The following is an 11129-nucleotide window of genomic DNA, read 5'->3' as shown; positions in this document are numbered from 1 at the left end:
CAACTTGAGAAAATCTATTCCTTACTACGAATTCTTACTTGACGAGATGTTTGTTCATTACGATGATAAATCCAGTGTAGAAACAAAAGCATCTCACAACAATGAAAATGTGCCATGTGTTTGTCGTTTGCAACAAGTGTAAAGAAACTTCAACCATAATGTGGAGATACAAAAGATGTTAGCATAATAAACAATAATTAAATCAAGGAAACAAATTATAAAAAGAATAGAAACAATTTTGAAGTTAATAATTTTTATTTGTGTTCCTAAAGCGGAGAGTATTGAAACACCAACAAAATTAATATTAACTAGTTAAATTTTCGTCTACGCGTTGCGGCGGGACTCAATGACTGCAAAACGCGTGTCAGTAACGACAAGCAGATATTGAATATCAAAACATAAATAAAAATGTTGTGAAAAGGATAGTCAATCCGTAAAAAAAAAACGATTTTAAATATCCTAATATATATAATAATAATAATAATAATAATAATAATAATAATAATAATAATAGGACCCACGCGTCCTATACGTTGAAGATTCGGTTGTTTTCAGTTCAGTTATTACGGTGCTAACACGTTAAAATATGGATGAGCTCGGTACCGGTAACCGCACCGAAAGTACCGATCCGGAAAATCATCGAAATTAGGTACCGGCATCGAAAATGTTCGGTACAATACGGTATGGTATTTGAAGGTAAAAATCAATAAATATAGGTATGGTGCTAGACCGGTGTCGAACCGAAAGTAACGATTCTGAAAACGCTAAAAGGTGGGTACCAAATTGGTACCGAAAATGATTTGGTATAGTAAATTCGGTACCGATACGATACCGGTTTGATTACAAGATTTGATACGATTTGCTTATCAATAATCTAAATATCCAAGTTTATTTTACACGCTACAATTCATTCATTACGTAAAAAGACAAAAAGTAAAGCAAAATAAGTTGTTGTGTATATAAATCTTATTCAAACGAAACATAGTTTACTTACTATGTGTATGAAAAGTAATATAAACTGTGCAATTATTTGCATTGCTACGTTGTTACAGGATTTGATGAGCTCGGTACCAACCGGTACCGAAATCCCTAAAAGTGGGTACCGGTACCGAATATACCTGGTACAGTACAGCTTGATATGGTCGGTACTGGTACGGCACCGGTATTTGAGGGTAAAACCCGATGAATACCTGTGCCGAACGGATACCGAAAATACACTCAGTTTGGTAAATTTGATATCGGTATCGGTACCTGATACTATTCATTTATTTATATTTTTATGAATGTTAATTCATTTTTATTTTTAATATTTATTATTTATTACTGTTCATTTTGTTATGTTAATTCATTTCACTTTTTAATATTTATTATTTATTACTGTTCATTTCGTTGGTTTTTTAATATATAAGGATATTTCGTTGGTTTTTTAATATATAAGGATAATAATAGATGGAAATATGAAACCAAAGTGATGGTGGTAGTCAATAAATTTTTGAAGTAGAGAAGCAAAACCAATGACCAATTGAAACTCTCTATTCCAAGAACTCGAGCGTGAGTTATTTTCAACTAAAGAAGAATGATATGGGGCCGATAACTCGAATCATTTTATCATATATTTTTATATTTAGGGCACTTTTAGCATTTATTATATGTATTATTATGGTTACCTACATATTAAGAATAGTTTATATATATGTAATAGTCAAATTATATATGTGTAATAACTTATTACATATATATACGTAAAAATACCAGTTTACATATATGTGATCATAAAGTTACATATAAAAATGATAAAGTTACTCTTAAGATGTATTTAATTATAAAAATATATTTAATAAATGATAAAATTATCCTAAATATAAAAACATGTAAATAAAAAAGTTGTTTATTAGAAGCTCTGCGAGTTTTGTAAATATTTTAGGGTTTTGAAATGATACTCATCCTCTATATATATAAAGTTGAGTCCGTTAAAAAAAATAGCCGTGTAGACTAGATATTTATATGAAATATAACATAGGAGGATAGGATTGAGATACGTGCGGCATAAAAGCTGTCGGATACATCCCGGAATCTCTCGTTCACACCACCACTTTGTCGACATACTTTCTTCCTTTGTGTCGTTCCATGTTTTACTCACCACTTCCCATTCCCATTACCTTTATGTTTCTTCATCTTTTATATAATATAATTACCACTTTTAGTTAATACTATAGATGAGACAAAGAACAAAAAACAATTTATTTGGTCTTCTGAAATTAAGATACCCGATCCTTTTATGTGTTACAATCATTTTTAATTGTTAGATACCATATCAAAATATTATATTTTTGTCCTTTTGTTGCCTTTTTCCTTTTTGAAAAAACTGGTATAAACAAAATAATACTTTTTTTACTATTGATTACTTGCTCAATGTATTGTTTCTAAAAAGTTTTACGGTTTAAGAAAAATGATATTATATATATCTATGGATCCCATTAAGTCTAATCAACTCTTGAATCAATATCCACCATTGGATTTGGCTGAAATTAAATCTCAGCCACTTAAACTCCAAAAAATAACTGATGTAGTAGCAGTTCAAGGCAGTTCCTTGTGCTTTTCTCAACCTCCACCATTATCCCAAACCCACTTTCCCCATTATCATTTGTCCTCCTATTTCTCTGCTCAACTGCTTCCCCACATCGTGGCTGTGGTTTATCACGGTTACAAATTAAACACACACAAATTAACCGCTATGATGACGGTTTTAATCAATTTTTTTAGTTGGTGGTTAACTCCATCTTTTTCTGCCCATGATCTTCAGAGCTCCTACAAACCTGGATAGTGTTGTGAATTTAGTTGGGAGCATTCTTATATAATGTACAACCTTGGCACCTTGCACTCACCGATGGCTTCAATTTTTCTCCAACTACCCCACATCCATACCCATTCTCTCTGTACATAAAAAGAAAAAAAAAACAATCACATTGAAAGAATTTATCAACAAGTTTGCAGATAATGATGGCGACAGCCTATTCTTCTCAGGCTTGCACTCCATGATTCCCTAATGATTTCAAGAGAATTGCAATTGTAATAATTTGGTGATGAATTTGTGCAGGTTGATTCCTTGAAACCAAAGGAAAGCTTGGTGTCATACAAAGATATGGCCTGGATGGTATAGAATACAAGGAGAGTACAGGTGACGATGAAGTCTGTGACGATGTGATAGAACAAAGAGGCTTAGACACCGACTGTTGCAATCCACAGAAGAAGGTTAGTTTTCCATCTTCATCCGCTGATGATTTTAATATTATATTTGAAATATAAAACTGATAATTATTAACTTAATATGCACGTAATCGATTTATGTTAATTATGCCCGAATGTACGATACTTCGTTTGTTTTTATGCAAGCGCTTAATTAATTTTGAAAGATATTTTATCAATTGAGTCTACATGCACACCACCTGTTTTATTAGTTGATCCGTAAGTTTATGGGTTAGCGAATTTGGAATCTGAACTGTCCAAAGAGCCGATTTCGAAACATGAGTTTGAGTCCGAAAGGCGAAGAATAACTAAAAATGATGTAAATTTATTGGAAGATATGGTCATATTCTATGAATTCTATTATATTATTGATCTTGCAATGTATTTACTTACTAATGCACTGCCTAATGGTTCTATCAGTTTTTAAGCATACAGATCCTCGAGAATCACCCACAAATGGTGCAAGAGTATCTCCACCATGAAAAACACATAAGCGTCATCTATACGAGGTCAAATTAAGGAATCTCACTGAAATTTCATTTGGGTAGAAATTGTTCAACTGTTATTATATACCTGATAATCTAAAAACCACCATCCTTTTTATCCAATTTCAATGGAATTGACCGTTTTGAAGGTGCTACACATCATTGGCAAGGGACAATCTAAATGTAATTGCTAGGAAACCATTGATAATAATTACTAAAGGAATATTAGTTTATATGTGTTAAAATGGTAAATAGATTATGGTATAGTGTACTAATTGCTGTGATAATTTTTCAGTGCGGTATATGTACCAATTGTAGAAGCTGTTGATGAAATCATTGGATACAGTTGTACAATTCCTCATAAAGAAAATATAGCTCAACGTTGTGATGAGGCTGATCCAGTTGCAAAGGTAAATTATATTGTGATAATATAGAAATTAGAAAGCATGAAGCACATGTGGATTGTGGTTGATAATAAAAGTAAGTTTAATAAATATAACCCGTTATTGGTTGTATCTAACAGTCAACAGGAGCAATCAATTGTGTTATTGGGAGACGGATTGATAGGAAGTTATATGGTTGTAAACTTGTAATACAAAATGTGTAGGAGCTATTCTGCAATTGAAGTTAGTCTACGAGGTTTGCTTCTTTATATGCTATTAGAGGTGGCATTATGGGCGGTCAAATGAAAACGGGCCCAGGTTAGGTTGATTTGTAAGCACAATTTTGTTTGTTTTACAAGTTTTTACAGATAATTAGTGCATGAATATGCTTTCATAAACAATGTCTGTACATATGAACATTTTTTTACTAAAAACAATTCAACAGAATGCATGCACTGAAATTAGGCTCGAGGCAACTCTCAACTCATTCGACCCATTTCACATGTTCCCTTTTTTTGCTGGTTTTGTTTTGTTTGTGATAAAACATACTTGAGTATACTTGAAGTGACTTTAAATCATTTTGACCCGTTTCATATTAAGTTAAACTTTCTTAATGTTACCGTTTGACCCGTTTGACAATATAATATACTCTATGTAACCCATTTTAACATAACTTGGCTGGAAGGGTTCCCTTATCTTCAATTTACATTTTTTTACAAATTTATACATGGACCCTTTCATAAAAATCAAAAGAAACTGCCAGTAGGGTAGTTAAATTGCCATAACGGAACTGTGAACTGAACCTATCGACTTCTTCCCTTGGGTGGTTCACTCGGTTTTAACGGTTTATAAACGCCTCTTGTGGTGACCTTTATTAACTATTCTTTCACTGATTTTATCATAGTTTCGGATATGGGATTGTTGTACTATTTTGTTAAAAAACAGTCAAGAGCTCTACTTACTCAAAACAACTGCTATGGTTCTTGTGGATAGACCTGCTGACGGAGCTTGTGTTGTATCATGTTGCTCATATGTTATATCGCTATTCTCATTTGATATACTTTACACAATCTTTTAAAACTATACTGGAATAGCAAGATGTTGGTTATGGTGATGTTTGTTTTGATAGCTCGACTGTTGACCACTTGTATCATTAAACATTAAACAAGTAAAATACTAACCTGACTCTTTTCAGTACCCTGATAATGGCAGGTATGTCTTAACTGTAAAAGTGTTACACGCGCGGTCCACTACGTGAATCATGGCAGCACTTGAGGTTGGGGAGGAGTTAATACAGATCTATATTTCGAACCAGTTTACTTGATTCACGAGTTATAGTGTCAACTTATTCGAAACTAAGTTATATGGTATTTCGACAAGAAGGCCGATCCTTTGGAAGTTGGTACCCACATAAGTATAAAAGGTATCTCAAAAACATGATGCTAACTGTAAACAGTCTCCAAAGCCTTAAAAAAATATTTTTTTAAAGTTGAAAGTGTAGTAAAAAGAAACATGGATGAGTGGACTAGCCTAGAAATTAGAAATATTGTAATTGAAAAGTGAGGTTGCAGATATAAGTATTTTGTTTTCAATTCATGGCAAGTTATTAACTCATATTTATGATATTATATTGGTGCTTAATCAAATCATATTTGTCTAAACTTAATAAAAATTAGCTTTTTTTTTACGCCGTTGAACGTAACCCGTCCACCGTCCACCGGACGGGTATTAAACTAGTTTGTTTTGTTGTTATCGTATGTTTATAAGAGTCATTTATTTGCCCTATTTGCCCTATTTGACTAAAATTATGTAAATATTAGTCACGTTTTAGTGCTGGTATAATATTCTTAGTATAAATGTAAACTAATAAAAAGTTATTTATTTTTATATATTATGCAATGTGTTTAGTAAATAGTGGATACCGAGATTATTAAGGACCGATTTGAAATATTAACATGATAATAAAGTTATAGCATGTTATTTACAAAGAATATACTATTTTTTGTTACTGAAACTATAGCATCTTAAAATTAATATGAACTGTTGGTGAGGCTATTTGGGTTGAGGCTTCTCGTCTTGTGCTTCTCAACAGGCCCAGAATTTGTTGTTACTTCTTATAAAAGGGAACAAGAGAAAGAGCGGGAAAGAAAGGGTCTTGTCTCTTGCAGAGACATTAATTGCCTTGAATCAGAGAGAGAACAATCGTCGGAATCAGTACGATGAGAGTGCAGCCTTCAATTAATGCTCAAGGCATCATGCCGGTAAAAACCTGGCACGTGTCTGAGTCTTCCAAAGGTATCATAATACCGTTAGATGGCATCGGGGTTCTCACCGGAGCCATAAGCCATCTCCGCTATATAATACAAGCTCAAGATCACTCAATATAAGCATTCAATTCCAGTTACATTCAATACACACTCGCACCACATTAACTCCGGACATTCTCCGTATCACATTTAAGACTCTCAGTCCAGAATTCACACCAAGTATATTCCGGCGACTGTAAATCGTCAGAATAAACTTCATCTTCTCCGACAAGCTTTCTTATTCTCACGCCGGAGCTTGTTCATGGATCCCCCCCCCCGAGTCCTCCGTGACGAGGTTAATGGTGTTTTGTTTTGTAGGTTGACAAGAGAAATTCATCATAGTGTTGACGAGCCTCGTTGACCTCGTTTTGAAGTCCAGGGACTCAACATGAACTACGAAAGAAACTGTAATCCCAATAGCGTCATATATCGGACCTAGACCTCATAATTAAACAAGTTGTAAAACCAACAACATAAACTATACCTTAAATAACAAAAAGAGGATACTAATTCCTAACTACTAAAAGTCTAAAGACGTTAATTCAACAAAGTACGGGTGAAATTAAAAATATCCATTTTGCGGCCAAGTTAATTCCGCTTCACTAACATCATGCTCTTTGGCTTCTAGTAGCTTGTTTCAAACGATTTGTATCGGTCACGTTTGTAAATAACAATCATTGTGTCCGAATAATTGGTATCTAGACAGAAAGGGGATGGTCACCTAGATATGCAACTGATCTTCGTACTTTGGTAGCATGCTTTTAGAAAGAACTGCTTTGTGCATCAATTTTGTGTGCATAAATTATAAATTAGATGGTATTAAGATCTACAAAGCCTAAACCTTATAGTAAAATTCACTCCAAGTTATTACATATGTTTTATTCATAGTTTATCACAGTGGCAGAGTTTAACCAAAAGTTCTGGGAGGCGTAAAGTCATAGGACCAATTTTTTTTTCCTATCACTATGTTTCGAGTCGGGTCAAACAATAATAACTCCAAATAAAACTACATAATCTTCACTTATTCAAATAACACGTTCTTACACATAAAACTAAAAAAACCAAATATTGTTTAACAAAAATAAAGACCAAAATATTTATAATGATGCAAGATAAATGGTAAGTACTAGGGATGTTCAAAACTACCCGTATCCGAAAATCCGATCCGAAATATCCGATATCCGAATCCGAAGTATCCGAAAATTCGGATATCCGAATTTTTCGGATTCGGATTCGTATTTTAATTTTTTTTGGATATTTCGGATATCCGAAATATCCGAAAATTTAATTTTAGTTTTTTTTTCAGATATCCGAATATCCAAAAATATCAGAAATATCCGAAAAATATCCGAAATATCCAAAAAATATCCGAAATATCCGAAAACTTATATTCGGATACCCGAACTATCCGAAATATCTGGTTCCGAATATGAAAAAATAATAAAAATTAAAAATTAAATAAAAAGTTGGATTTTCGGATATCCGATTCACTTTTACTGAAGTGATGCTTGTTTCAAAAACATAATCACAACTAATGCTGCATGCAAAAATATTTCACAAATGATGCAATAGCCGTTTAAAATGGCGATTTTTTCCTTTCTTGTAGGCTTCTCAGACTTTTGCAGGAGAATGTTTAGACCCAATCATTGACAAGGTACAATTCGCCATTAACAACGGCGATTTTTGGACACCTGCACAAAAAGCCATTTGTAATGGCGAAAAGGAAAAAATCGTCATTTTAAATGGCTATTGTATCATTTGTGAAATATTTTTGCATGCAGCATTAGTTGTGATTATGTTTTTGAAACAAGCATCACTTCAGTAAAAAACTCTCCGATCGGATATCCGAATTTCGGATACGGATTCGGATAGTGAAATCTGGTATCCGAAAATTTCGGATATCCGAAATTCGATATCCGAATTTTCTGACACCCGATTTTGAACACCCCTAGTAAGTATCTAAACAAAGAATTACAACTCAGTCCGACACCTTTTAAGATAAATGGTAAGTACCTTTAAGACCTTTAAGATAAAAAAGAACCATCAACTTTGATTTATATATAAAGTAGTAACAAAATTTACTTAAAGTTTATAAACAATTATAAAAACTTGCTAATAGCCCGTTCTTTACATTTTTTCGCCTCTGTAACAAAAATACAGAAATACAGAAACCTTCAACCATCCGAGCCAAAAAAGCTACGTTCCTTATCTAGGCTGATTGGATTTTCGCCTCTTAAAAGCTACGTCCCTTACACTTAAAGTGCGTCCCCCGTCCTTTAAAAGCTACGTCCCTAGTACTTTATAGTTATCCAAATGTGTCATGTATCTAGGCTGATTGGATTTTCCCCTCTATAACAAAAATACAGAAACTTTCAAGCACCCGAGCCAAAAAAAAAGCTCAATGCTTTTTTTTTCCCGAATACCTTTTTTAACTCCGGCTACACCTTTTTCGGCACCACTCTCTCCCTTCTCACAGAAAAACCACCAAGGTATGTTTCTTTTTCACACCCACATAATTTTATACAAAGATATCATTTGCCCAACTTCTAAAGAGTGATTAATTGGTTGGTGTTTTAACGAGAGCCAAATAGCCCAAAATCCCAAAAGCACAAACCTCCAAATGTGCCAACCGGCCCAACTTCGTTTAAAATGGTTAGCATGTAAAGTTCTAAACAAATGAGTGAAAATTAAGGGTATTTATTATCAGTTTGATTGGTTTGGATTCACATTTTCGAACTGATGACTTCCATCACGTCAAGGTGACACTCTACTACTAAGTTATATCCCTTACAATCCCCCATCGAAAAATAGTACAAAATAATAGTTTTTCATCATTTTTTGTCTCTATATTTTTGCACCCCTATCAAAATGAAGGTTGCAGTTTATGTTATCCTCAAGTTATAAAAAAATGTAACGTATGAATGTAAAATTACCTTTTTATAAACAATTAAATATATACAAGATGAAAATAAATGGCCAAATCCTTGGCATCAAGGTGGAGGAGAAAAGAGAGAGTGTGGTATATATACGAAATCAAGAAGAGTAAAAACATAAGACGTTAGAAGAGTGGAGTGAGAATTGAGAAAGAATAGAGCGTATAGAAGTAGAACAAATAATATTAATTACTTGGACGGATTGGATTAAAATTCCGTTCCTTTACGTGAAAGTTTTTGGTTTTATAGCTAGCAATTTGCTAGTTTGTTTTATAAAATTTGCAGTTAAAAAAGGTGGAAAAAAAGAGTAGTGAGTAAGAAAAGAAAGTAGAAAAGTTAACAAAAAATCTAACATAAGTCAGAGGAAAACGATGAAATCCGTGACAAACTCTGATGGTAAAGAATAATTTGTGTATTCTTTGAAGATTAATAACGATTTGTAGAAGTTAATATAAACCTAAATGACAAATTAAAGCTGTAATTTACTTTGACTTTTAATTGGTAACCATTTTAATGCATTGTACGTTGCGTGTTGTTGTACCATCATGAACAACATGTGTGGCTACCTATTTGGTATCACAAACCAAGTTAAGGATTTAATCACTACAATGTTGTTTCTATTGTTTGTTTGAACATTAATGTGAATTGAAATTTGAAAAAACCAATCGAATTCATTTTAAATTGAACAAGCCGAACTAGAAGAGAAAACATGATTTTGTTACTCGATCCAAGTTTTATTTTAAATGGCTATGTTTTTATATCTATAAAAGTACAAAAAATATATATAACACATGAGTTAAGGTTGACGAGTGATGTATAGTTCTTGAATTATGTTGAGCATGACAAATCTAAAAACTACGGGGTCTACTAGAAGGTTTACAAGAGTGTTTAGTGAAGTTACAATAATGCCCTCAAGGAGCCTCATTAAGTCATCATCCTTTAGTTATAAAAGCGGCTGAGGAAATGGGCCCACATTATTCGAAATTCAAACGATAGGCCGGCCCATTTTTACACACCACCCATAATCATTTACCTAACATATACGGTCACGCATTAATTAATAATGCTGATACAAATATTCCATGCTAATAATATCAACATTATGTTGCAGGACCGGCTAGCTAAGGTGGTCTCTTTTGTATCATCATTGCTGGATGATATAAGCCTATTCTAATAATAGCTTCTTCCAGTGCTCTTTCCTTGTGGGAAACCGAGTTTTCAATGTGGTCAAAGACGATCACTGTTGTAACATACAAAGGGACCAAAGATATTGCCATTAAAGATTTAGAGTGTCAAGTCCTTTCATCTTCTCCGGATGCCATCTTTGAGGTACATAATGGATAGTATATAACAAAACTAACATGAATTCATGTTTGGATTTTGTTAATCTTTCTGTTTCCACCACCATTAAAGGTGGGGGTGGGTGGGGTTAGGGTGGAGTTGTTTTGTTTTTATAGAGTGAAGAAGATGAATGGTAAATTTGTCATTTCACATCCACTTAACAGGGAAAACTAACCGTCATCCATTCTAGGGACTATCCGAGTAACAAACTATCAAACCACAGGGAGCACCGGTGTAATTTCCAAAAGTTGGGGACTATAGGTGTTATTTTGCAAAACCACAGGGACTATCCGTGCATTTTACTCTAACTTAAAAAAAACTAGTTTATAAAATTTAATTCGGTAAGACCTAAAGGCCTTTTTTTGGCTCGCCCAGGGCACTTGAATTTTCAGGATCGGCCCTGCCCTGCCCCGTAATGTAGGTAAAAAAATTTCC

General features: G+C 33.4%; 1 long non-coding RNA gene across 2 annotated transcripts; it reads left to right on the top strand.

Moving 5' to 3' along the window:
* Window positions 1-2627: 2627 nt before the first annotated feature.
* Window positions 2628-5801, top strand: LOC118486764. 2 transcript variants are annotated; one of them, XR_004879799.1, is made up of 4 exons: window positions 2628-3252; window positions 3667-4141; window positions 4255-4432; window positions 5327-5801. It is a non-coding gene; the product is annotated as an uncharacterized LOC118486764 (long non-coding RNA). The 2 variants fall into 2 exon arrangements; XR_004879798.1 differs by having other exon boundaries at window positions 4255-5801.
* The last annotated feature ends 5328 nt before the right edge of the window (window positions 5802-11129 follow it).

This window comes from Helianthus annuus, chromosome 14 (genome assembly GCF_002127325.2).
Source record: "Helianthus annuus cultivar XRQ/B chromosome 14, HanXRQr2.0-SUNRISE, whole genome shotgun sequence".
NCBI lineage: Eukaryota > Viridiplantae > Streptophyta > Magnoliopsida > Asterales > Asteraceae > Helianthus > Helianthus annuus.
Note: the sequence above shows the minus strand (reverse complement) of the source record. Positions and strands in the feature narration are given on the sequence as shown.